At 37.5% G+C, this 27,197-nt stretch overlaps 1 protein-coding gene across 20 annotated transcripts in view; it reads left to right on the top strand.

Annotated features, from left to right (window-relative positions):
- NRXN1 (neurexin 1) overlaps positions 1-27,197 on the top strand; it is a 1,137,515-nt gene that overhangs the window by 655,059 nt on the left and 455,259 nt on the right. The gene's annotated exons all lie outside the window — the stretch shown is intronic.

The following is a 27,197-nucleotide window of genomic DNA, read 5'->3' as shown; positions in this document are numbered from 1 at the left end:
GAGCCTGCGCGTCCGGAGCCTGTGCTCTGCAACGAGAGAGGCCACAGCAGTGAGAGGCCCACATACCGCAAACAAACAAACAAACAAACAAACAAAAACAGAGTATCTCTCTCCTAAATTTTGGCAGTTCTGGCTATCTGCATGTGTTCACGTCCCAGGTGCTATTTGCATTACTCCCAGGTGTTGTGCAGCAGCCAGATTTCTCGTTAGGATATTGAATTAGAATTCTCAGTAAACTCTATTAAGTACTAATTTTAGTTTATGAAGACTGAGTTTTAGTAATTCGGTAGCTATTTAATAGGTTACTAGTAAGGACACCATAGACACAGGTAAATGGCCACCTGCATTCTTAATCCCTAAGGACCTCACATATTTGGATTAATTTAGTCTTTAGGGTCAGCAGGGGTGTCCTTGAGGCTTGCTAGTGGCAAGTGAGCTCTACACTGAAAATTACCAATGTAGACTAGACCTAGCCATCAGAAAGACAAGGGTTCAAGGTCCTCTTTAACAGCTGTCTGATGTAGGACAAGTTACCTAATTACTCTCAGTTTCTTATCTCTAAAATAGGAATTCTTAGATCTCATGGAGCTGTCACAAGGAATTTAAATAATATAATACCTCTACAGCTTTTATCACATTGACTGGTATAAGTTGTTCTATAAACATTAGCTATTGTGATTCACTTTGTTGTCTTCCAGAGGTTTCAATGGAGTAGGATAGGAGTACCTTGGAAGTGATAGTTGCATATTCAATTGAAGTGAATGAAATCAGACTGTATTTTAAGACTAACATATAAAGACCCTGTTTTGTTTGTTTGTTTGTTTGTTTGTTTGTTTGTTGCTGTATGCGGGCCTCTCACTGCTGTGGTCTCTCCCGTTGCGGAGCACAGGCTCCGGATGCACAGGCCCAGTGGCCATGGCTCACGGGCCCAGCCGCTCTGTGGCACGTGGGATCTTCCCGGACCGGGGCACGAACCCGCGTCCCCTGCATCAGCAGGCGGACTCTCAACCACTGCACCACCAGGGAAGCCCCCCTTGTTTTGTTTTTGTCTAGAGCTGATATATATGTTGGGAGCCACTGCCATATAAGAAGTGGCTAGATGCCTTGTCATACATTTCAGGTTATTGAAAAGGATTTGAATTTCGTCTTAAGTGTGAGGGGAAGCCATTGATCATTTTTTGATCATGGGCATGGCTATTATTTTTCAGTACAGAACTCTGGCTTCAGTGTAGACAATAGATTTTAGAGAAGCATGGGAAAAAGGAAACCTGTTAGGATGCCCTCCTGGATGTCCACACAGGAGATAGTGGTGTAATGTTCGTCTGAACACAAGAAGTGGTCAAATTCCAGATTCATTTTGAAGGCTGAGCAGACAGCACTTGCTGACAGATAAGATGTGGGGAGAGAAAGCAGGAATAAATATATTCTTTAATTTTGACCTGCTAAACTGTGAAAATGGTGGTGTCACTAGAGGAAACCCAGGTTGAGAATGGAAAAATGAAAAAGAGCTTTTTCTTTTGTGGTGGAGGGATGGGGCAGAGAAGAGGTTTTTGTTATTATCGTTGCTGTTGTTTGGTGGTTTTTTTAGGCTTTGGTTTTGAGACATAAAATCAAAAATGTGGTTTTGACATGCGTAGTAGACATCCAAGTAGAGAAGTCAATCAGGAAAGAGCTGGGGCTGGAGACTCAAATTTGTGATCCTCACATCTAGATTGATTAAAGTCACAGGACCAGGTGAAATTACTCAGAAAAGGAGTTTAGATGGAGAAGAGGTTTGAAAGCTGAGTCTTCTGATATTTGGAGGTCATAAAGAACAGAATCTAGCAAAGGAGACAGAATAAGTGGCCAGCAAGGTGGGAAAAACAGAACTTGTGTGTGACATCTGGGAAGCCAAGAAAATAAAGTGTTTCAAGGGAGAAAATAATCTACTATGTCAAATACTTTATTTGTGGAGGTAGAGAAACAGTTCTCAAAATACAAATCCTAGGAAATGGCAACACAGACAACAAAATGGCTTCTCTCTTGAGGTGACACCTGTCGATTTGAAAATGTCTTAGGGCTGTTTGCTACCTGTGCTTTGTGTAGCATAATTTTCTTCCTTCTTTTCTTCTTTCCCTGGGAATTGCATGTGTCAGCAGCAAGTGAGCAGTAATTTTGTCAGATTCCCATGTATAAAGTCAGGAAGAAATAGATTGAGCCTATTTTTCAAATCCTCTTATTCCTACTTTTAAAAAAAATGTCTTCATATAACAAACCACAGAGAATAAACTACTAGGAAGAATGAAGTTTCTATGAAAAAATTGAGGAATAATATGTTTTTTTATCCCAGATTTTCACAAAATCCAAAAGGAGAAATGATTTACTTTGGAATAGCTTAATTTTACTCATCATTTTTTTGGTAAATCCCTTCTACACAGTTTTCAAAGCCAAGGTATCTTTACTCCCTTCAATGAACAGGCAAATTTCTGTTTTGCCTGTTTTGAAAATGACACACTATCCTCTAATCCATCTTCCTGGAATATTTCATGGAACTGCTACTTGAAATGCCACAAAGTCCAATTCTAACAAGAAGGTAAATTAAATGACTGAAAGGCTAGGTATCGTTAGGAATGCAACTTTGTCTAAAGAGGTTGCTCAGTTCCAAGACTAAATGGCAGTAAGGAGGAAAGATGGAAGTAATATGTAGTCTTGGAAACTAAAGATGTTAAGGGTTTTAAAGGAGGAAACTATCCAGTACGCAGATACTTTACCTTGTTAGAGAAACAGCCTACAAATTATAAACCCTGGAAAATGATAACATCCAGACAGCAAAATGGCTTCTCTCTTGAGATGACACCTGTTGAATGGAAACTATCTTGAGTTTATTTGTGCCCTGTGGTTTGTCTATCATAGTTCTCTCCTTATTTCTTCTTTCCCAGGAATGTTGCCATGTCTTTCAGTTTTTAAAGAAATAAGATTTTAAGTAACATTTGCTGATTTTTAAATATTGATCACTTTGCTTTTAATACATTGCTTGGGCCAAACCACTAAATTTGTAGTCCTGATCTAACTATAGGGGCTACCTATTTGAAATCTCTTCTCTACTATTTGTTTGTTTTCACATGCTTATTCATTTACAGAACACATATTTATCAAGCACCAACTAGACCGATGTAAAGAATATGACTCTCACTATTAACTTTTACTTTACCTTCCATTACTTTATCTCAGTTCTCTCTTTTTCTCTAATGATCACGTTATTCTGGTCTAAGAATATATCTCAAAAATTAGTACTGACTTATAATATTTACTATTTAGGTGGGGGTTTTTTTAATCTCTTTTTTACCTTTTTGCAATCTAGCTGACCTTCTTATGATTTAGATGAATTGACATTTCCATTTCTCTTCCGTGATCCTATTACCTAGCAATTTTTTAGACGCAGTGTTGGCAAAACATTAGTAGAGTGAAAAGCATCCTGTGGTGGAATTCTGTAAATAATCGAATCTCAGTCCGCCCTCTCTTTATCAGGTAATGATGATGGGGGTGGCTGTGGGGATTGGAAAGAGATCAAAACAATCACATAAAAAGCTTACTTAAGAAGGTATTTGCACATAAATTTCTCCTTTAGGGTACTTTTGTTGGTTCTAGTATTATTAAATAGGTTTGGTTTGATAATTTATCACTAGTTATTGTATAAATAATATGTGTGATCAAGTCATCTTAGAAATGCATGATTGGCTCTGTCAGTGATGAACAGATAATAATTCAAGAAAGAGACACCTCAATGATTAGCACAGATGGCAACTATCTGATAAATTGATAACCAAGTTTCATAACCTGCCTCATTAAGTAGCAGCAAAAATTAATCTGCAGAGATGTTTATAAGTGAAAAGAAGTTAATTGCTCATAAGACTTTTTAAAATTATCAGAAATATATGTTATTAAATGAGACAGTCCTCTTGTATATCCCTCTCTGAATTGTACAGAAGCATGAAACAAAGAAAAGAAAAGGCGCAATCGAGGAAATTACTTTCAATTATTTCTCATTCCTCCCTAAGCCATTTGTTGCTGCCTGGGCATCTTACTTCTCATTCTTCTGTGTAAATTAGAGGTTTAGTACCAGCAGAGAGTTTCAGATCTGGGATTAAGATTCATTGATCCATTTGGTAAAAGCCAGCCTGTGTTATTAGTTCACTGGAACTTAAACTAGAATAGGAACCCTTGCCAGAAAGTTCCATTCTAACGAAGACCAATGTTGCCCCTGTATTTCTAAACCTTTAATGTCATGTACTGGATTTTTTAAAATAAATGATGGAATTGCTAATAAGTATATTTAAGGGAGGTTGTTGTTATTATATTTTAAATGAAATATAAATTTGAAACAGTAAGATTCTCTTCTCAAGTAAAGTGAATTGTTTTTAAAGCAACATAATTAGATTTAGTCATAACTAAACTCACTAAGATGATAGTCCTATCCCAATAAGATTTTGTTCTGTAAGCTTTATTTTTAAGTCTTCCTTCCCACTACGTATTAATGCTTAGTCAACCCAAGGACCTTCTCCTGCATTCCAGCTTTTACCTGTCTCATAAATTACTTTTATCTTTCTGTAACTCTTCCTACTCTTTTCTTTCTGCACACTTGTGAGCCTCTCTAAATACATTTAAGTCAGTTTTCCTGGTATTGACTCATCCTGCCACACACCCAAAGCCTTTTTTTTTTTTATTGGAGTATAATTGCTTTACAATGTTGTGTTAGTTTCTGCTCTACAACAAAGTGAATCAGCTATATGTATACATATATCCCCTCCCTCTTGAGACTCCCTCTCACTGCGCCCCCCATCCCACCCCTCTGGGTTATCATAGAGCACCAAGCTGAGCTCCCTCTGCTATATGGCAGCTTCCCACTAGCTGTCTATTTTACACATGGTTGTGTGTATTTGTCAGTGCTACTCTCTCAATTCATTCCACCCTCCCCTTCCGCCCTTGTGTCCACAAGTCCATTCTCTACGTCTGCGTCTCTTCTCCTGCCCTGCAAATAGGTTTATCAGTACCATTTTTCTAGATTCCAAACATATGCATTAGTAATACGGTATTTGTCTTTGTCTCTCTGACTTACTTCACTTTGTATGACAGTCTCTAGGTCCATCAGCATCTCCACCAATGACCTAATTCTGCTACTCTAGCTCTCTGAGCTCTACAGGAAGGCCAAAATTCACCAAGTTATTCTGGAAGTTAAAGGTGACATGTTTTCAAAGACTGTGAAAATCATCCCAGAGTGTGTTAGGGTAAATGACATCAACTCTGTGCTTCATCAGCTTATTCTTAAAACTGCTGGTCCTCTGGGTAGTTAAATACTAATGTGGCTTATCAAGGACACTTGTCACCAACCTTTGAGTTCTAATACGGTAAGCACAGAATTGCATTTTTTATTAAATCAGCATATGAGCTGAACCAACCTGTGTAAACCAGTCACTCTCAAGAGTAAGAAAAAATGTTCCTAAATTCACAAAGAGGTCTTCTCTCAAATTTGCTGAGTAGATTTAAAAAGTTAAAAGAAGAATGAACAAAGAAACCTGACTTTTTTATTAATGAAATTAAACAAAGAGTAGGAAGAAAGTCTGGGAGGACTTAATTATCCTTATGAGGATTCCCCACATTTCCTGTGTACCCCATTTTCCTCTAGATGAAATCCTTTTAAACAACCAAACCCATGACTTATTAACTTACAAGGGATTTTTATAATAAATACAGGAAAACCCATGCTCCTTATCTCTGCCTTGGTTTGGCCATTTTTAAGGAAAGATGCATACTCACAACATAATTTGATAGTCTAAGAGATGGCTTCAAGATGGCGGAGTAGAAGGACATGCTCTCACTCCCTCTTGTGAGAGCACCGGAATCACAACTAACTGCTGAACAATCATTGACAGGAAGACACTGGAACTCAACAAAAAAGATACCCCACATCCAAAGACAAAGGAGAAGCCACAATGAGATGGTAGGAGGGACACAATCACAATAAAATCAATTCCCATAACTGCTGGGTGGGTGACTCACAAACTGGAGAACAGTTATACCACAGAAGTCCACCCACTGTAGTGAAGGTTCTGAGCCCCATGTCAGGCTTCCCAACCTGGGGGTCCAGAAACGGAAGGAGGATTCCTAGAGAATCAGACTTTGAAGGCTAGTGGGATTTGACTGCAGGTCTTCGACAGGTCTGGGGGAAACACAAGACTCCACTCTTGGAGGGCACACACAAAGTAGGGTGCACATGAAGACCCAGGGTGGGAGGAGCAGTGACCCCATAGGAGACTGAACCAGACCTATCTGCTAGTGTTGGAGGGTCTGCTGTAGAGGTGGGGGGTGGCTGTGTCTCACTGTGAGGACAAGGACACTGGCAGCATAAGTTCTGGGAAGTACTCCTTGGCATGAGCCCTCCCAGAGTCTGCCATTAGCCCCACCAAAGAGTCGGGGGGAAGCTCCAGTGTTGGATAACCGCAGGCCAAACAACCAACAGGGAGGGAACCCAGCCCCACCCATCAGCAGACAAGCGGATTAAAGTTTTACTGAGCTCTTCCCACCAGAGCAACAGCCAGCTCTGCTCACCACCAGTCCCTCCCATCAGAAAACTTGCACAAGCCTCTTAGATAGCCTCATCCACCAGAGGGCAGACAGCAGAAGCAAGAAGAACTACAATCCTGTAGCCTCTGCACAAAAACCACATTCACAGAAAGATAGACAAGATGAAAAGGCAGAGGGCTATGTACCAGATGAAGGAACAAGATAAAACCCCAGAAAAACAACTAAATGAAGTGGAGATAGGCAACCTTCCACAAAAAGAATTCAGAATAATAACAGGGAAGATGATCCAGGACTTCGGAAAAAGAATACAGGCAAAGATTGAGAAGATGCAAGAAATGTTTAACACAGACCTAGAAGAATTAAAGAACCAAACAAACAGAGATGAACAATACAATAACTGAAATGAAAACTACAGTAGAAGGAATCAATAGCAGAATAACTGAGGCAGAAGAATGGATAAGTGACCTGAAAGACAGAATGGTGGGATTCACTGCCACGGAACAGAATAAAGAAAAAGAATGAAAAGAAATGAAGACAGCCTAAGAGACCTCTGGGACAACATTAAATGCAACAACATTCGCATTACAGGGGTTTCAGAAGGAGAAGAGAGAGCGAGAAAGGACCCAAGAAAATATTTGAAGAGATTATAGTCAAAAACTTCCCGAACATGGGAAAGGAAATAGCCACCCAAGACCAGGACATGCAGAGAGTCCCCCATACAGGATAAAACCAAGGAGAAGCATGCCGAGACACATAGGAATCAAACTGGCAAAAATTAAAGACAAAGAAAAATTATTGAAAGCAACAAGGGAAAACCAACAAATAACATACAAGGGAACTCCCATAAGGTTAACAGCTGATTTCTCAGCAGAAACTCTACAAGCCAGAAGGTAGTGGCATGATATACTTAAAGTGATGAAGGGGAGGAACCTACAACCAAGATTACTCTACCCAGCAAGGATCTAATTCATATTCGATGGAGAAATCGAAAGCTTAACAGACAAGCAAAAGCTAAGAGAATTCAGCACCACCAAACCAGCTCTACAACAAACACTAAAGGAACGTCTCTAAGTGGGAAACACAAGAGAAGGAAAGGACCTACAAAAACAAACCCAAAACAATTAAGAAAATGGTCATAGGAACATGCACATTGATAATTACCTTAAACGTGAATGGATTAAATGCTCCAACCAAAAGACACAGGCTTGCTGAATGGATACAAAAACAAAACCTATATATATTGCTGTCTATAAGAGACCCACTTCAGACCTAGGGACATATACAGACTGAAAGTGAGGGGATGGAAAAAGATAGTCCACTCCAATGGAAATCAAAAGAAAGCTGGACTAGCAATACTCATATCAAGAGACAAGGAAGGACACTACATAATGATCAAGGGATCAATCCAAGAAGATATAACAATTCTAAATATATATGCACCCAACATAGGAGCACCTCAATACATAAGGCAACTGCTAACAGCTATAAAAGAGGAAATCGACAGTAACAGAATAATACTGGGGGACTTTAACACCTCACTTATAGCAATGGACAGATCATCCAAACAGAAAATTAATAAGGAAACACAAGCTTTAAATGACATAATAGACCAGGTAATTTTAATTGATATTTATAGGACTTTCCATCCAGAAACAGCAGATTACACTTTCTTCTCAAGTGTGCAGGGAACATTCTCCAGGATAGATCGCATCTTGGGTCACAAATCAAACCTCAGTAAATTTAAGAAAATTGAAATCATATCACACATCTTTTCTGACCACAACACTATGAGATTAGAAATCAATTACAGGGAAAAAAACGTAAAAACACAAACACATAGAGGCTAAACAATACGTTACTAAATAACCAAGAGATCACTGAAGAAATCAAAGAGGAAATCAGAAAATACCTAGAGCCAAATGACAATGAAAACACGATGATCCAAAACTTATGGGATGCAGCAAAAGCAGTTCTAAGAGGGAAGTTTATATCAATACAAGCCTACCTCCAGAAACAAGAAAAAAAAAAAAAGAAAAGAAACAAGAAAAATCTCAAATAAACAATCTAACCTTACACCTAAAGGTACTAGAGAAAGAAGAAAAAACAAAACTCAAAGTTAGCAGAAGGTAAGAAATCATAAATATCAGAGCAGAAATAAATGAAATAGAAACAAAGAAAACAATAGCAAAGATCAATAAAACTAAAAGCTGGTTCTTTGAGAAGATAAACAAAATTGATAAACTAGCCAAACTCATCAAGATAAAGAGGGAGAGGACTCAAATCAATAAAATTAGAAATGGAAAAGGAGAAGTTACAACAGAGACTGCAGAAATACAAAGCATCCTAAGAGACTACTACAGGCAACTCTATGCCAATAAAATGGACAACCTGGAAGAAATGGACAAATTCTTGGAAAGGTATAACCTTCCAAGACTGAACCAGGAAGAAATAGAAAATATGAACAGACCAATCACAAGTAATGAAATTGAAACTGTGATTAAAACTCTTCCAACAAACAAAAGTCCAGGACCAGATGGCTTCACAGGTGAATTCTATCAAACATTTAGAGAAGAGTTAATACCCATCCTTCTCAAACTCTTCCAAAAAATTGCAGAGGCAGGAACACTCCCAAATTCATTCTATGAGGCCAGCATCAGCCTGATACCACAACCAGACAAAGATACAAAAAAAAAAGGAAAATTACAGACCAATATCACTGATGAATATAGATGCAAAAATCCTCAACAAAATACTAGCAAACAACAACACATCCAACAACACATTAAAAGGATCATACACCATGATCAAGTGGGATTTATCCCAGGGATGCAAGGATTCTTCAATATATGCAAATCAATCAATGTGATACACCATATTAACAAATTGAAGAATAAAAACCATATGATCATCTCAATAGATGCAGAAAAAGTTTTTGACAAAATTCAATACACATTTGTGATAAAAACTCTCTAGAAAGTGGGCATAGAGGGAACCTACCCCAACATAATAAAGGCCATATATGACAAACCCACAACAAACATCATTCTCAATGGTGAAAAACTGAAAGCATTTCCTTTAAGATCAGGAACAAGACAAGGATGTCCATTCTCACCATTATTCAACATAGTTTTGGAAGTCCTAGCCATGGCAATCAGAGAAGAAAAAGAAATAAAAGGAATACAAATTGGAAAAGAAGAAGTAAAACTGTCACTGTTTGCAGATGACATGATACTATACATAGAGAATCCCAAAGATGCCACCAGAAAACTACTAGAGGTAATCAATGTATTTGGTAAAGTTGCAGAATACAAAATTAACGCACTGAAATATCTGGCATTCCTATACACTAACAATGAAAGATCAGAAACAGAAATTAAGGAAACAATCCCATTGACCATTGCAACAAAAAAAAAATAAAATACCTAGGAATAAACCTACCTAGGGAGGTAAAAAACCTGTATGCAGAAAATTATAAGACTCTGATGAAAGAAATTAATGATGATACAAACAGATGGAGAGATATCCCATGTTCTTGGATTGGAAGAATCAATATTGTGAAAATGACTATACTACCAAAAGCAGTCTACAGATTCAATAAAATCCCTATCAAATTACCAATGGCACTTTTTACAGAACTAGAACAAAAAATCTTCAAATTTGTATGGAGACACAAAAGACCCCTAACAGCCAAAGCAGTCTTGAGGGAAAAAAATGGAGCTGGAAGGATCAGACTCCCTGACTTCACACTATACTGCAAAGCTACAGTAATCAAGACAATATGGTAGTGGCACAAAGACAGAAATATAGATCAATGGAACAGGATAGAAAGCTCAGAGATAAACCCACACACTTATGGTCAACTAATCTATGACAACGGAGGCAAGGATATACAATGGAGAAAAGACAGTCTCTTCAATAAGTGGTGCTGGGAAAACTGGATAACTACATGTAAAAGAATGAATTTAGATCACTCCCTAACACCATACACAAAAATAAACTCAGAATGGATTAGAGACCTAAATGTAAGACCAGACACTATAAAACTCTTAGAGGAAAACATAGGAAGAACACTCTTCAACATAAATCACAGCAAGATCTTTTTTGACCCACCGCCTAGAGTAATTAAAATAAAAACAAAAATAAACAAATGGGACCTAATGAAACTTCAAAGCTTTTGCACAGCAAAGGAAACTATAAACAAGATGAAAAGACAACCCTCAGAATGGGAGAAAATATTTGCAAACAAATCAATGGACAAAGGATTAATCTCCAAAATATATAAATAGCTCATGCAGCTCAATATTAAAAAAACAAACAACCCAATCCAAGATTGGGCAGAAGACCTAAATAGACATTTCTCCAAAGAAGACATACAGAGGGCCAAGAAGCACATGAAAAGCTGCTTAACATCACTAATTATTAGAGAAATGCAAATCAGAACTACAATGAGGTATCACCTCACACTAGTTAAAATGGGCATCATCAGAAAATCTACAAACAACAAATGCTGGAGAGGGTGTGGAGAAAATGGAACCCTCTTGCACTGTTGGTGGGAATGTAAATTGATACAGCCACTATGGAGAACAATATGGAGGTTCCTTAAAAAGCTAAAAATAGAGTTACCATATGACCCAGCAGTCCCGCTACTGGGCATATACCCAGAGAAAACCATAATTCAAAAAGACCCATGCACCCCAATGTTCATTGCAGCACTATTTACAATAGCCAGATCATGAAAGCAACCTAAATGCCCATCGACAGATGAATTGATAAAGATGTGGTACATGTATACAATGGAATATTACTCAGCCATAAAAAGGAACGAAATGGGGTCATTTGTAGAGACATAGATGAATCTAGAGACTGTTATACAGAGTGAAGTAAGTCAGAAAGAGAAAAACAAATATCGTATGTTAACACATATATGTGGAACCTAGAAATATGGTACAGATGAACCGGTTTGCAGGGCAGAAATTGAGACACAGATGTAGAGAACAAATGTATGGACACCAAGGGTGGAAAGTGGCGGGGGGTGGTGGTGGTGGTGGGATAAATTGGGACATTGGGATTGACATATATACACTAACATGTATAAAATGGGTAACTAATAAGAACCTGCTGTATAAAAAAATAAAATTAAAAAAAAATAATTTGGTAGTCTATACATCAAACTGCCATTTAGGAACAAAAAAGGTTAAAGATTTCAACTAGTTAGTTGTAAGAGGTAGACATTTAATTGACAAACATGGTATAAATGATTCTAAAGATGAGTTTAACTTAGCAATCTAGGATTTTAACTTGTCAATTTAACCTTTTCAAGAAAAGAAACCAGATACCATAATATCACCAACTATAATCAGAAATTCAGTATTTAAAATTCCATTTGAATATGAGGCCCTGCCTTGGGGTTTGGGTTATTTCAGCAGTTTTTTCAACAATATTCATGGAGCATCTGCTAAGTGCCAGTTATTGTCCTAAGCACAGGAATATGTTGGCAAAGAAGGTAGAGAAGTCATCTACTTAGTGAAATTTAAGGAGGGAGATGGATGTTGACAAGAAATTAGCAGTTTATTAGTTTGAAATTGTGAAAGATGCTTTAAAAGAAAGTGAAGGGAATTATAGGGGAGCCCGACTTAGTAAAGTTAAGCCATGAATCTCTGAGAAGGTTATATTGAACCTGAAGTTTGAATAACAATTGGAAATAGCTAAGAGAAGAGGGGGAAGAGAAAGGGTCAGTATTACAAATTTGTACCCTTGGGTGCAATCAAGAGGTTTACTTAATAGATCAGTGATGTGTTCAGATATTACTGATACCAGGAAATCCAACTTTATTGGTTATGTGAATAAATAGTTTGTATGCTGGTGGACCTTGTCTCAGAACTTGTTTCCCAACTCACTCTCTCTAACTGTAACCATCTAAGAATTATCATTGGACTAAATGGTGTTCATATTTTATTCCATATTTTAGGAATACAATTAATGAAGAGCGCTGTCACTAGATGTAAGTCTATTCATGTGTTTGCCTAAATCTGTCTGTGTATCACCAGAATGTCTGGTCACTTCATTCAAAGCTTTGATAGTCTTTATTTTTTGCCTTATGACACGGAATCACTGATTTGAAGCATGTCCTCTTCATTAAGTTGGTTAGATATTGCGCTGCTTTTAGACATACTCTTAAAGTCACCATGATGTGTTTTCTTTGTTTAATGTGGTGACCACATAAGTAACTAGACTATCTATAAACTTCTCAAGATTAGCAACCATTCTTTTCTTGCTGTTGTAACTGGGAAGTCTGTTATAGACTCTTCAGTGAGTGGGAGACATTCCATAAAAGGGTGTCAGATAAATATGTGAATGAAAGAGGGATTGAAAGTCATCTGAAAAATGGTAAGAGAACAGTGTCTTGCCATTTCCAGACTATCAGGATTAGTTTCAATGAATATCCTGAATTTCGATGTAATTGAATGGAATTGAAGGAGCATAAAATTATAATTCCAAAGCGATGGCACTCCTCAGAGAATGCCCTTCTGTCAGAAGCCAGATATCAGAGTTGCTGCCAACTCCCTGATGGGGAGCATTTCTAGAAGATGTTTTCCCCTTCAGGATACAGAAAAACCAAACCCTGGTTTGTATATAGGGCAATAAAGTACAGCATTTGGATGTGCTCCAAGTGGCTATGACAGAACCAATATACACATACACCAGGTTCTGAGCATTGACAGAGCTGAGGCAGGTCCTCCACAGAATGATGACCTCTAGAAGGTCATCAAAGAGATTGAAGATAAGGCCATGTTTGATGGTGATTGTAAGCAAATCACAAATATAGATACATTATATTTAACATATGGGTAGGTTGATACCAGTCCTGTGCAGCTTAAATGGCAATTCTAGTACATTTTTTATTCATAATCAGTCTATTTTACTTCACTGTGTTATGAATGGTCTAATTGAAAATCATGTCCAAAAAGAAGTAGTCTTCCCATCTGTCACGGCTGGTTCTTCTCCAAAATGGTTTACTCAGCATGAACCTTTAATCTGTAGGGGGTGAAAGCAAAAGGCTGCAAGAAGACAAAACTACAGACTGTTCTTATATTTAGCTCCTTTAAGATCAATTGAAAATTTTAATTGTGGTAAATTATCTAATCACATTAGGTTTCACTTTTTCAGAACTTGTGCTGCATTACCCAGGCCCCTAGTGGATTTGATATTTATTGTCCACAGTGAGTGTTTTGCAAAATGTTATAAAATAAAGGTATTCATTTCTTAATTCAGAGCCTCCTGGGAGTTCATAATGGCACTGATTGTTTTAAAAGTAATCGAGTGTTTAAAAATATCTTGAAAATTAACAGGACCTGTTTTTTTTTTTAATGCCATTAAGAGCAATCACAGATTCCCTGAAGAGAGGCTTCATAGGACCATGCACTTCAGCTGTCAACTATTTCTTCATGCTGTTCCTGTAATTTTAGCCTTTAGCACAAGTAACTGAATTGAGCTGAACTTGGCATTCATTTCTCCTACCTTAGCAGAAGTTTTCTATTTAGGTATGAGTAAATAGAAAATGCAAAGGTTAAAAAAAGTACATATTTTTATTTTTATTTTTATTTTTTTTTTTCCTTTTTGCGGTATGTGGGCCTCTCACTGTTGTGGCCTCTCCCGTTGCGGAGCACAGGCTCCGGATGCGCAGGCTCAGCGGCCATGGCTCACGGGCCCAGCCGCTCCGCGGCATATGGGATCCTCCCAGACCGGGGCACGAACCCGTATCCCCTGCATCGGCAGGCGGACTCTTAACCACTTGCGCCACCAGGGAGGCCCAAAAGTACATATTTTTAAAGGGCAGCATGTTCCTACATTGTTAAGGAGACACAATGAAACTGACTGCTATTAGGTCTATTCACCTTCTTTCTAAATGGCTGGGGCCTGACGACACTGGGAATACTGCCCCTGTGAGAGAAAAAGTTCAATTGATACCAATTAATTAGAAATGAATTTTCTTTTTTCACGTAAAATTGTTTTACTATCTCTTTTAAGGTTACTTTTTTTTCTCCCTGAAATCCACTCTAAATGTTACAAATAGGATATATTTTAAAATATATGAGGAATATCAAGCAGATTGCCTTAGCTCCAAATAAAGGAATCTTTCCCCCATTCCTGCACTGTCTCATTTTCCTTCCTTACATAAAGTCTATTGCTTTATTAACAATACTGGAAAAGCTATTCATGGATAAAGGAAGTATTACCTGGTAAATGTGAAGAATCTTTGGATGAATCAGACCCTGTCTGATTGGGTTGGCAACCTGAGGCACCTGTAACTGTCCCCTTTACAAGGGGTCAAGGAATCTTAACTCTAGAAAGGACTTCAGGCATTTTCTCTACCATTTCATTGAGGCTCAGTTTTGTCAACTCTAAATTAAAGGTCATGATATCTCTCATGAGAGGAATAGACTAATTGTGCATGTAAAGCATTCAGTTCGTGCCCAGCCCCTGGGAGGCATAACACTAAGTGAAAGCAGATAGAGAAACTAGAGTTCAGAGGTAGACACCGTGCTCAAGGCCACCACTAGATCCCATAGTTCTCCTGCCTTGCCCGGGATTCCTCCCTCTACACGAGCCCACCCCTGCTTGGGGATACGTGCCCGACTCAGTGGGAAACAGTAATTGTCATCCCATTTCCATTGCAACTTGGAATCATAAATACTTGAAGTTACAAGAGTGTTACTAAAACCCCCTCTAGTAGCCATCCAGTGCAGGGGTAGCTCCCTGACAGTTTGTCACTACCTTCTGCTTGAATGCCTCAGTTTGGGGGCTTTTTAAAAACTGTTTGATATACTAGCTATCTTAATCTTATTCAACTGTAATCTTACTATGACTTTTGCCCTTTCATCCTGGGTTTGCTGAAAAGAGAGAGAATAGCTCACTCCCTCTTCTATAAAACTCATTACTTGAAAAAATAAATAAATATATGTATGTGTCTAAGGTACTATGATCCATTAACTTTCTTGGCAGCCAGATTTCATGACTGGCTTGCATTGAGATCACCATTAATTAACATTTCTAAGGTCTTTTGCAACTGTATTACCATTAAGCCAAAGCTTCAATATTTTTCATTTATATAGTTTATGTTTTAAATCTTCAGTGCAGAAATTTCTAAATTTATCTCTGACAAATGATATTTTGTTTACAATGATCAGTCCGGTCGGTATTTTTAATTTTTTTAAGTGAATTTTGATTATGAGGGATTTTTTAGAATAACATTTTCATTAAAGGAGTCATGATTAAATAGAAATTGGAAAGAACTGGAAGATTTTATGTAGAGATGTATCTATCTCTAGGCATTAGTATAATTATAGATATATACATTTATATATCTATAAAGATATATATGTATATTTAGATATAAATTTTAGTGATGAAATATAACCACTATTTGTATTTGATATATTTTACACCACCTTTTCTTAATGCATGTTTTGAGAAAGTTTTGTTTACATAATTTTAATAATAATTTCACTTTTTGCTTGGCAACTGTCTGAAATTTAATTATCTTAAGATTACTTTTCACTTTGGGGGTCACTTTGTACATTTATGAGGCATGCCTTCTGTTAATTTTATCAAAGCCATCGATAAAACTGTTGAACAGGGCTTCCCTGGTGGCGCAGTGGTTTGAGAGTCCGCCTGCCGATGCAGGGGACACGTGTTCGTGCCCCGGTCCGGGAAGATCCCACATGCCGCAGAGCGGCTGGGCCCGTGGGCCATGGCCGCTGAGCCTGCGCGTCCGGAGCCTGTGCTCTGCAACGGGAGAGGCCACAACGGTGAGAGGCCCGCGTACCGCAAAAAGAAAAAGAAAAAAAAAAACTGTTGAACAGTATGGGAGATATATGATAATACTGGTTATGGGTATTCTGAGTGAGGCAGGGGAAAAACGGCAAATCTTATGCAGTGTGAGAAAGAGCTTGGAAAGTTTCCTAGAAAGGGAATAAGCTGTGGTAGAAATCAAAGTCGTAATGTACAGCTCAGAAAAAGAAATACGAAAATGGCATCTTGCCACTGCTGGTTTACCCACTGACAGCGCTGGTTTGAGGTGTAAGCCACACGCCACCAACATTCCCGGGTAGCGTGAATGCCTGAGTTTCATTAGCTTAATGTAGAAATCACTAAGACTTCTGAAATCTGTTGCTTTCAAATGCTTTCTGGCAGTGCTGAATTAAGGAAGTCATTTGAGTATGTTAACTATGCTGTGGTCTACAGAATATTTGATTTATTAGGCTGTGACATGAGAAGATTTAATACTGCGGAAGAGAAGTAAATTGTTAACTGTGCGTACAAGAACAGTGTGCATGCTCTAAACTGCCCAAAACAATGCAAATGTTGCTTTACTTGTGCATGCAGTGACGTGCACTTTCCTTCTTATCTTCAAAATCTGACAAAGGTCAGTTGTCTAGGCAAGTGCAACATGCAGAAGTAGGCTCAAGTTGAATTGGCTTTTACAGCAAAACTCTCAGAAGGATGGACTAACTGCCATTTCTCAGTCAGTCTTTTTGTGGTACTTTCCCAGTAGTAGAAAACTGTGTCAGAAGATATAATCAGCTAGAATCATAGCGACATGAACTATTTGAGGTGAAAGGATCCGTAAGAGATCATTCTGCCCAAGATTTTTAATTCTACGGTTTAGGAAAGAAGGACTGTAAGAGATTTATCCAATGTGTAAAATAGGTTATTTTCAAGTAGTACCAGAACCCATTTTCTTCCCTCTCTTAACCCAGTTTTCTTTTGTCAGGATAATTTCCTCTGATAGAGGAACATAACATTATTATGGAAGGTGTGGCCAATGTACAATGGAAAGTGATGCTTAAAATCTCATTTGTTTGGGGTCTAAGGGATCTCAGCCCATTTGGATGGTAATGGATTCTTTATTCAGTGTTAGCAGCTGTTCTCTTTCTTGTTTCTTCTGCTGTTATAATAATAATTATTATTATTACTCACCTTGTGCTAGCTGGTGGTGGTGAATTTGGATGGGAAACAGGCAGGTGATCCCTGGGTTCCAAGTGCCTTCCTGAGTATTTTCTAGTACAGTTCAACACTGAATGATCAGAGCATACCACATTCTGTCCTGGTTATTTCTTCCCTACTGAAATTCTTGCAATATTGTACTAAAGAGACTTAACTTGTGATTCAAAGTTTTAGGCAAATCCAAATTCATACTGTTAAATGATAAACTGAGGCATATTAAAATTTGTAAGAGTTTCTTTGAGCAAAAATATATTCAAATTTTGCAGTGCCAAACCAGAAGTGGTTAGGAGCCATGGAAATGGTTTGTGTACAGAAAGTGCAGAAGCACAAAAAGGAAATAATTTGATTGGCTATAGCTTAAAGCCTAGTCGACTGTGACTGGCTGTCCTTAGGTTTCAACTTCTTAACCTTGAGACATTTACAGATGTAGGTTTGGGTTTGCTTAAGGAGGCTGCTATAGTGTTAGAGGCACCTGAGTATAATGACCTCCTTGTTTAATTAATTTAAAAATATCTATTCATTCCACAACTTGATTGACCCTGAACAAATCACATGAAAAGGAAAATGAATAGTACCTACCCTCAGGTTGCTTATGACCAAGAACATACAAGACAATGGAAATAATTCTAAGGAAAAGTAAGCAAATGCAAATGAGTAAGTTAAATACTGTGGGGTTAAATCTGGAAAGATCCTGAGTAAGAGAAAAAGTATACTGAGACTAAGGCAACTTCAGACCTCTTCCTAAGGGAAGGTTAACTCTAAGTTAGCCTTTGGGGCATTACCAAGGAAAGCCATGACTTTCCATTAGAATAAAGATCCAGAGTCATCTGACTTCCACAGTAAGTCACCCTCCCACTGCCTAGTCCCTTCGATTCCAGACTTGAATCAGAGTGTCTGCCTGTGGGGAGTTGCAGATGGATGCCTGTGTAGCTGATCTTTTGCTTCCGTGTTAGACTTTGATGATAAATCATTACCTTGGGAGAAATGATGCCCGTCCCGGAGGAAAAGCTTCCTGGCCATCGGCTATTTCAGATCTGGCATGCTGCATGCACTTAATAAACATCAAAGAAAAATAAGTGATAAAACCCAAGAGAAAAGTTTTCTTCTTGTTTCCCTGTCCTTTTGGAGAAGGGCAGTCTAGTTTTGACCTTATCATTTTTCCAGTATATACTGGTGTACATTTCCCCTCACATGTCCCCGGGTAATTCACAGCTAAATGGAATCTATAAAATTCTTGATAGATTTTCAAAAACTGTTGATACTTAACTGCTATTTGCTATTTTTCACTTGATAACCCAATATCGTAAGAAAATGAATCTCCTTTCAAAATTAAAATCTTGATTAGTTTTTAAAGGCAAATCAACACAATGGAAGTAACAGAGTAATGAGAAATTAATTTAGCAAGAAGATATTGAGTGCCTACTCTGTACCAGGCTTTGTGTACTAGTGATAAAGGTTCCTGATCTTCATTGAAATATGAGTTATAGGACTTTCTTTTATAACCCCCTTCTTAACTAATTCTCTTAGTTCTGGTCAGAGATTGAACCACTCTCTACTCTGCCTGTACTGAAAGTCAAGCCAATCTTCCTAGACATTAACCTCAAATAAATCCCAACTGTCCTCTTTTGTAGGTGTGAGAATCAGCTCCCTATGTCGCCTTCCCAGACTCCAAACTTTACCATATAGAAGTATATGGCTATTCTGGGCCCTGCAGAATCTGCTTTTCAGAATCTACCTCAGATCCAGTGGTCCGAAGACTAAATAACTTCTCTGTCTTGCCTTTAATAGTCCTTGCTGTGATACATAGCATCCTGCACTAGCTCAAAGGCCCATCTAAAGTCATTCCTACAGAACACATCTATGGCTCCAGACCTTGGAATCTCTGCACCTCCTCCTGGCAAAGGTCCCTTTGATCAATTGGCTGACACTGGAACATATTTGCTAGTTGACTGGTAAGGCCATGGAGGTTGGTTCTAACCATTAGGTTAAGCTTGTCTCCTTCACCTTGCATTTAAAATTAGTATCTCGAGCTAGTTTCTCTTGATGGGCATTACTCTCTTAGATGCCATTCTATATTATTCTAGCTCCTTTCCACAGCCAAAAGCAGATTTTCCTCCTGTTTAAAAGCTTGAGCCCCCTTTAGACCTCTCACTAAATTCCATTTTCTACTTTCAGTTTCCTCGCAAAACTAACAAGACTGGCATGCTCTCAGCCCAGTGAATGATCCCATTCTTCCCCCAGGTACTCTTTGGTAATTTATTCTTCAAGAGTTCCCTCCTCCCTCTCTCATCTTGCAACCCATTCCTTCAAACACAGCATAGAAGGTAACCACCCAGAATATTGTCACGATGATAGAACACTACTACCCTAGTAAATTAACCATAGCAGTCCACCAGTGCAAAAAGGACAAATTTCTTCTCATGTAAATAAATGAGACTTTGTCTTATTCTGTAGGTTTTTTTTTTTTTTAATTTTCGTATCGTCTCTCCTCAACTTGAACTTTTTGAAGCTAGAGATGTTCCATTAATTCTTTCAACTTTGGATGGACATGTCTAATGTTCCAGACATTATACTAGATGCTGGTAATACAGAGTAAAAACCTATCCATGAAGAGTTTTCTATCCAATAGCTTAAATAAGATACAAATAAATAATCAAAACATAGAATATTACTACCATAAGAGAGGAAGTACAAGATCTGATAGTGGTCCCCATGAGAGAATGGTTGATTCTGGCTGTATTCTTTAGAGGGCCTAATGTAATACCTTATGCTTATTAGGCTTACAAGAAATAGTTATTGGTGATGATAATATGTCATAAGTAGAAATTCACAGAAGAGAGGAGGTAGTAAATAGTCTATCTTAGAATTGAGATAGATGTCAAGCTTTGTAATGATAAGAATGCTACTCAGTAATGGGTGGCTTTTATTATTAATACTAGCAATCACTTATTATAGTTATAAATTGCTGCCATTTACTGAGTGCACATTATATATTGGGTACCATGCTGTGTATTTTGCACATGACACATTATTTAATCTTGACACAATCCCTAGTGCTTGGGTATTTTTCCCTCCTTATGGATGAGAAAACAGAGGCTTAGTCAGACAGTAAATAGCTGAGCCAGAAATAAAACCCTCTCTGTCTTCCAAATTTCTCCATTTAACCACTCTATATTTTTATCAATATAAAGACTGCAGCCAAATATGTCGAAACGTTTCCAAAACAACTACTTATTTGAAACAATTTTACCGATGCCTTAGGGCTATTTTGACAGTTGGGATAGTCATGATGTGTTATTCAGTATTAGCAAAATTAAAATAGAATCTCTTAGGGGGGGAAATGTATATCTATATATCTATCTATGTAGATAGATATATATCTATATAGATAGATATATAGATACAGATATATTTAGAATCATTTCCCAGCAATGTGTAATATTGAATACTTGAGTAAATTTGCATCCAATATCCAAACTTCTCCAGGCCTTACAAATTGTATAATGGTAAAGTGACAAACTGTAAAACCAGTGTTTAAATTCAAAACAGTACTTTAGTTCTTCATGAAGAGTTTAAAAAACATTTCTTGGAAGTACTTTCAGGGGCATTTCATCAGTCAGGATTTACACTTCATTTTAAATAAAGATCTTCTTCCTATTGGATATTATCCTAGTCATTTACATTTCCATTTTCTTCATTTATTATTTTTGTAAATCTGTGATCAGGGCTGTTATAATAAAACCTGTAACTACTTATAACTGTTCACTGGGAACATAATCTTACTCTCAAAGAATTAGGCTATAAACAAGGATTAGTGTCACTAAACACAATATGGTAGAATTGAGTGTTTAAAATGAGTTACAGATGTTTTAGAGACTTACAATAAAGCATGTATTTAATAAAGAATTAAGCAAGTCCGGTATCCTGTTATTATTTAGTTACACTGTGAAGATTCCTTCCTTTTCTACACTCGCCTAATTTTTTTCCAAATTGCACATTAATATTAGATTGCTTTGGTATGTACTGCCTTAATCAGAAAAGCATATGAACTAAAGCCAGCTGTGGGACTGCAGAGCCTCTCAAAGACACTATAAAGGGGACATAAACAAGACATTAAACCTCTCATTCTCTCTCTCTGTTTTTTATTGCCTAGCTCAGTGGTCTGTTTTATAGCCATGGTGCTCTGCCTAGCAGTCAATATTCTACCTGCAAGCTAGTCTGATTCTCGGGGAGGTAGAAAATCTTTGACTGTGGAGTTGTACACAATAGAGGCTGTTTCTTTGTTATTTTCCCCTGTCAGTCTCTCTAATATTCATTTTCCATCCTCTTTTGTCTAGCGCTTCTCTGCAAACATTCCTAAGGAAGTATATATGTGTCAGGGATAGAAAAATATATGTGGGTCAGGGAGAGAAAGTGAGTACATTGACTCCTTAGGGGTTTGCCCTGGGTCCCCCAATGTGTGAAACAAAGGGTCACTTTTGAAAGTCATCCTGACAATCTGACGTCTGTCCATCTCTCTTTTCCCCTTCCTCTAAACTATGCCTTTCTCTCTCTTTCTTCTCAATAGTCATTTTTCTTCTTTTCATTTCTCTCCTCTCTTCACACACATTACAGTGTGGACATTTCTTCTTTTAACAAACACTTATTGAATGTCTGCTGTGTGCCAGATACTCTGCTGGAACTACACCAATAAATAAGGCAGAGTCTCGTCTGGAAAATATGGGAAAATGTACATTAAGCAAATGATCCCACAAATTTTTGTAAAGTCACATGAGAGGAAAGTCCTGGAAGCAATATGTGTGTGAAGTAAGGGAGCCTTATCAGAACATAATAGTCTAACTGGGTCAGGAAAGGTTTTCCTCCTAAAGTTACCTGATCTGATCTTGAATTCCCTTCACAAATTTCAAGTTCACAATCACTTTTCAGAATAAACAGCTTTATTTTGTTCACAAAATTAGGAATCAGCCATCTACTTTTATTGCTATATCTGTCTCCCTCTTTCTGTTCCTATATTATTAATAGCCCTAAATTATTCTATTCAGTGGTTACCAGCATCTACCTACAGCAAATTCTCTTGGAATTACTAGGTGACCACATGTGAAAATCACCCCAAAAGAAGAAAAGCCAGTTCCTAGGCCAGGCCTCCGTTCTTTAGATTCTTTAGGTAGCAGCTGTATTGACAAGTGAATATTTCCATGGCCAATCTAGCTTACCAATACTGAATACCTATATTTCATGCTTCTCCTTTCCTTTGTGCCTACATGGTCTAGCCTGTTTTAGTTGAGTCTTGAGATCAAGATTCCACGACTCTTGGCAGCTGCCTAGAGTTATAGAGCTAAATGATAGTCATTGAACTTGAACAATTGAAAAGAAAAGTCCTGATTCCTTCTTCTCCCTGTACCTTACAGAGCCGCAGTCTTCTTCCTTCCCACTTTCCATCACCTTTGTTTGGAATTAACACAAATGTTCAGATTCAACCACTTTACTCATTCCTCATAAATTGACCCTTCTAAAATGTGTGTGACTTCTCTAGGATATTTTTCACATCATTTCTTCACTTATACATCTCATAAGTGTGTAATGATGGTCAAATATGTGAGCAAGTGTCAGAATGCAAACTGGACTGATCAGACCAGGCGGTTTGGGGGTGGGGATTGAGATCTCAATTTAATGTCTGCCATTACGTCATTCTATCTTTTGATAGATTAGGAAACCGTCTTATGTTTCACATGATGGTACTTCGGAGATAAACAAGTCCCAACTTCTCATTTTAAGGATGTGAAAACTGAAGCCCAGAGAGGTTGTGTGACTTGTTGAGAGTCACATAGAGAACCAGTTCATCTTTCTCAGACTTACTCACCTTATCGGTAAGTTGAGAAGGTTGAAATTGTTATTGGGTCATCCTCCAGCTCTAAAAATCTATGATTCTAAACTCTACAGCAAACTCTCCAGATCCCAAGGGAACAAAGTACTGCCGAATGGCATGCTCAGTCATCAGCCATGTAGAATTATTTCTATGTCTACTATTCGTCTTTTAGTGAATGTTTCCCTTGCAAAGGACTGCATTACTTTTATTAATTGAATTAATTGAATTTTTATGAGCTAAATCTCTTAGCTCATCCCTTCCTGAACAACAAAGAATAGAAAAACTTCCTTGTCTCCAAAATCAAGTTTTTCTAAAAACCACAGCATCAAAACTCAGTAAACCTGCACTTCACCAATGTTTGTATAAATCCACCAGCAGAACCTGAGGAGCTTAAGTATTTTGTAAAGTTGAAGGGATCTTTGTTGGGAGGTTTGTTGTAATTTCCCTACATTTTCTTTCCAATCTTACTTCACATTTTGGTGGAGCAAGTCTTAGAACTGCTGCCAGTAGAGCACGAAGGAGACAATTTTGCTCACAATCTAAACCATTAAAGTAACAAGTTTTCATCAAAACTGATTCCCTCTCTTTCAGACTTACATAGTAGGAAATATTCTTTTTTTTTTTTTTTTTTTTTTTGCGGTACACGGACCTCTCACCCCTGTGGCCACTCCCAGTGCGGAGCACAGGTTCCGGTCGCTCAGGCTCAGCAGCCATGGCTCACGGGCCCAGCCGCTTCGCGGCACGTGGGATCTTCCCGGACCCGGGCACGAACCCGCGTCCCCTGCATCGGCAGGTGGACTCCCAACCACTGCGCCACCAGGGAAGCCCGGAAATATTCTTATACTCTCTATATGCCTTTTAGAAGCCTCAAATAGAGTCTGTAAAATGTATTTTCTCCACCTATTAAAAAATAATAAAAATGATCATCTTCTTCACCATTTACTTTATATTCTCCCCCTCAGCAATATAGAGGAGTTATATATATCCAAATATTTAATTAATATTGAGTTGCAGAGTGTAGTTTTTTCCTAATATAACACCATCTCTAAAAATTTAATCTTTTTTTTGCTTTTTGCATCTTATTTTGTTAACCTTAGATAATGTCTAATATTATTGTACTTAGATTGTCTTTTAAACTAAATTTTTCTTTAGTCATTTGGTTTTTCCCCCAGGCCTTTGAAGGTAAAGCTTGCTACAGCCAGCATCCTCTGGTCTTTACATAATAGAAGTTCTGAATGAGTCAGACACTACCTGGAGGAATTTTTGTCCTAGAACTAAGTCTATGTAATTCTACTTTGAGAGCTTGTTGGTTAGTTTGTTTATTATTATCTGTAAAGTGTTTGTATTTATTTTTTACTTCAGAACCTGAAATGGTTTCCTTTTTTTTTTTTTTAAACATCTTTATTGGAATATAATTGCTTTACAATGGTGTGTTAGTTTCTGTTTTATAATAAAGTGAATCAGCTATACATATACATATATCCCCATATCTCCTCCCTCTTGTATCTCCCTCCCACCCCAGCTACATGTAAAAGAATGAAGTAGAACACTCCCTCACACCATACACAAAAATAAACTCAGAATGGATTAAAGACCTATATGTAAGGCCAGACACTATTAAACTCTTAGAGGAAAACATAGGCAGAACACTCCATGACATAAATCACAGCAATATCCTTTTTGACCTACCTCCTAGAGAAATGGAAATAAAAACAAAAATAAACAAATGGGACCTAATGAAACTTAAAAGCTTTTGCACAGCAAAGGAAGTGATAAACAAGACGAAAAGACAGCCCTCAGAATGGGAGAAAATATTTGCAAATGAAGCAACTGACAAAGGATTAATCTCCAGAATTTACAAGCAGCTCATGCAGCTCAATATCTGAAATCATTTCCTTTAAAAAAACTATTTAAATTTTTTTCATTTGCACTCCTAGATCAACCATCCCTCTTATACCCTGTTTTATTTTTTTCTGACTTTTTATTGTGATGAAAAATTTTATTATATGACATTATAATTTATCTATCTTGGCTCTTCCTTACACTTAAACTCTGTAGTTTTCAGCATCCCTTGTTTATTGCTATAGTTGTTCAATTTACAAAATGTTCAGTAAACAAGCTTACTTTCACATTCAGTGAGATTTAAAAAGATACTCTTGTTTCTTAACATTTTTTCCTATACTTTAGAATCAGTTGATGTGCTATCTAACCTAAAAGGATAGCATATAATTTAGTGATTAAGAGCTTTGGAATTAGACTAGCATTCAAATTCCAACTCATAGACATACTAGCTGTATAACCTTTGGCAAATTACACTTTAAACTCTCTCAAAGAGTCAGTTTTGCATCTATAAAATCGTGGTAATAATAGCTAGTTATTAAAATCAAATTTAATTCAAAGATAAAATAAAATAATATTGGAAAGTATTTAGCTGGTATTTGGCACAGAATAAGAGTTGGGTAATGATTTTGGTTGTTTTTATTATTAACCAATAAGCTAAGCCTAGTAGGAATAATTGTCATTAACTATGCCAGTTATTCACGAACTAGCATGCAATTTCCACTTAATAGCAGTGATGTTAAACTGATGTATATTAAAATATGTTCAGAGTGGCATCCGATATATATTGGGTGCAAGTGTATATATGGAAACTTATCTATAGTTACTTCCACTGAAGTATAAACAAGTTTTCGTACCCACAAAATTGCACTTATTTTTAGGGCACTGGTGTCAACAGCCACCTCTTCAAAAAAAATTATTTCGGGCCTCCCTGGTGGCGCAGTGGTTGAGAGTCCGCCTGCCGATGCAGGGGATACGGGTTCGTGCCCCGGTCTGGGAGGATCCCATATGCCGCGGAGCGGCTGGGCCCGTGAGCCATGGCCGCTGGGCCTGCGCATCCGGAGCCTGTGCTCCGCAACGGGAGAGGCCACAACAGTGAGAGGCCCACATACCGCAAAAAGAAAAAAAAAAAAAAAAAAAATTATTTCTTTTGATCCATTTAGTAGCTTGATCCCAGCTGCATAAAAATAGACTTGCAGTATTTCATTTTTCTGCAGACTGCTGATGGCTGCATTCCATAACTTAAGAAATCTGTCAAAAGGAGGCCTCTGAAACTCAAAAGCTTTTACAGAAACTTGTTGCATTCACTAGCATTCAAGCTGGAATTATTTGCAATTCACAAAATATAGATTTTAAAAACATTGCCTCAATATATTGAATATGATTCTTGACTCTACATTAGATATTGACTGTTAGAATTTTCATATCATAAAGGTTACCATGCAATCAGTAATTACATAGTTTTATGATGATTTTAATATTTTCTCTTTGGTCAAATGGGGTCAATCACTCAAATAAAAAGAATATGCCCAGGAATACTATGTGTATGTGGGTGTTGCAGTTGATAATAGCAACCTCAGCAAAAACTGTTAGTTACAATAGTGAATGCCTTGACCGTTTCGCAAAAACTCTCCAACTCTCACACTCATGTCTATGAGTTTATTTATATGAATTGGAAGTTCTGTGTGAGATTTTGGTGCGTTATTATTACTATTTAACTTTAATCACAACATATCAATCACAATAAAGAGAACAGGTAGGTAAAGAGAATCCAAATGAATCTATCACCCAGTTCTAACATTTATCTAACAGATTAATACTGTTTTATCTGTAACTTCAACCCCTTCCATTTCTATCCTCTGACTGGATTGTTTTGAAGCAAATCCAGGACATTGCCTCATTCACCTGCAGATACTTTAATATG

Source organism: Mesoplodon densirostris, chromosome 14 (genome assembly GCF_025265405.1).
Source record: "Mesoplodon densirostris isolate mMesDen1 chromosome 14, mMesDen1 primary haplotype, whole genome shotgun sequence".
NCBI classification, from domain to species: Eukaryota; Metazoa; Chordata; class Mammalia; order Artiodactyla; family Ziphiidae; genus Mesoplodon; species Mesoplodon densirostris.
This window is presented reverse-complemented; position numbering and strand designations above follow the sequence as displayed.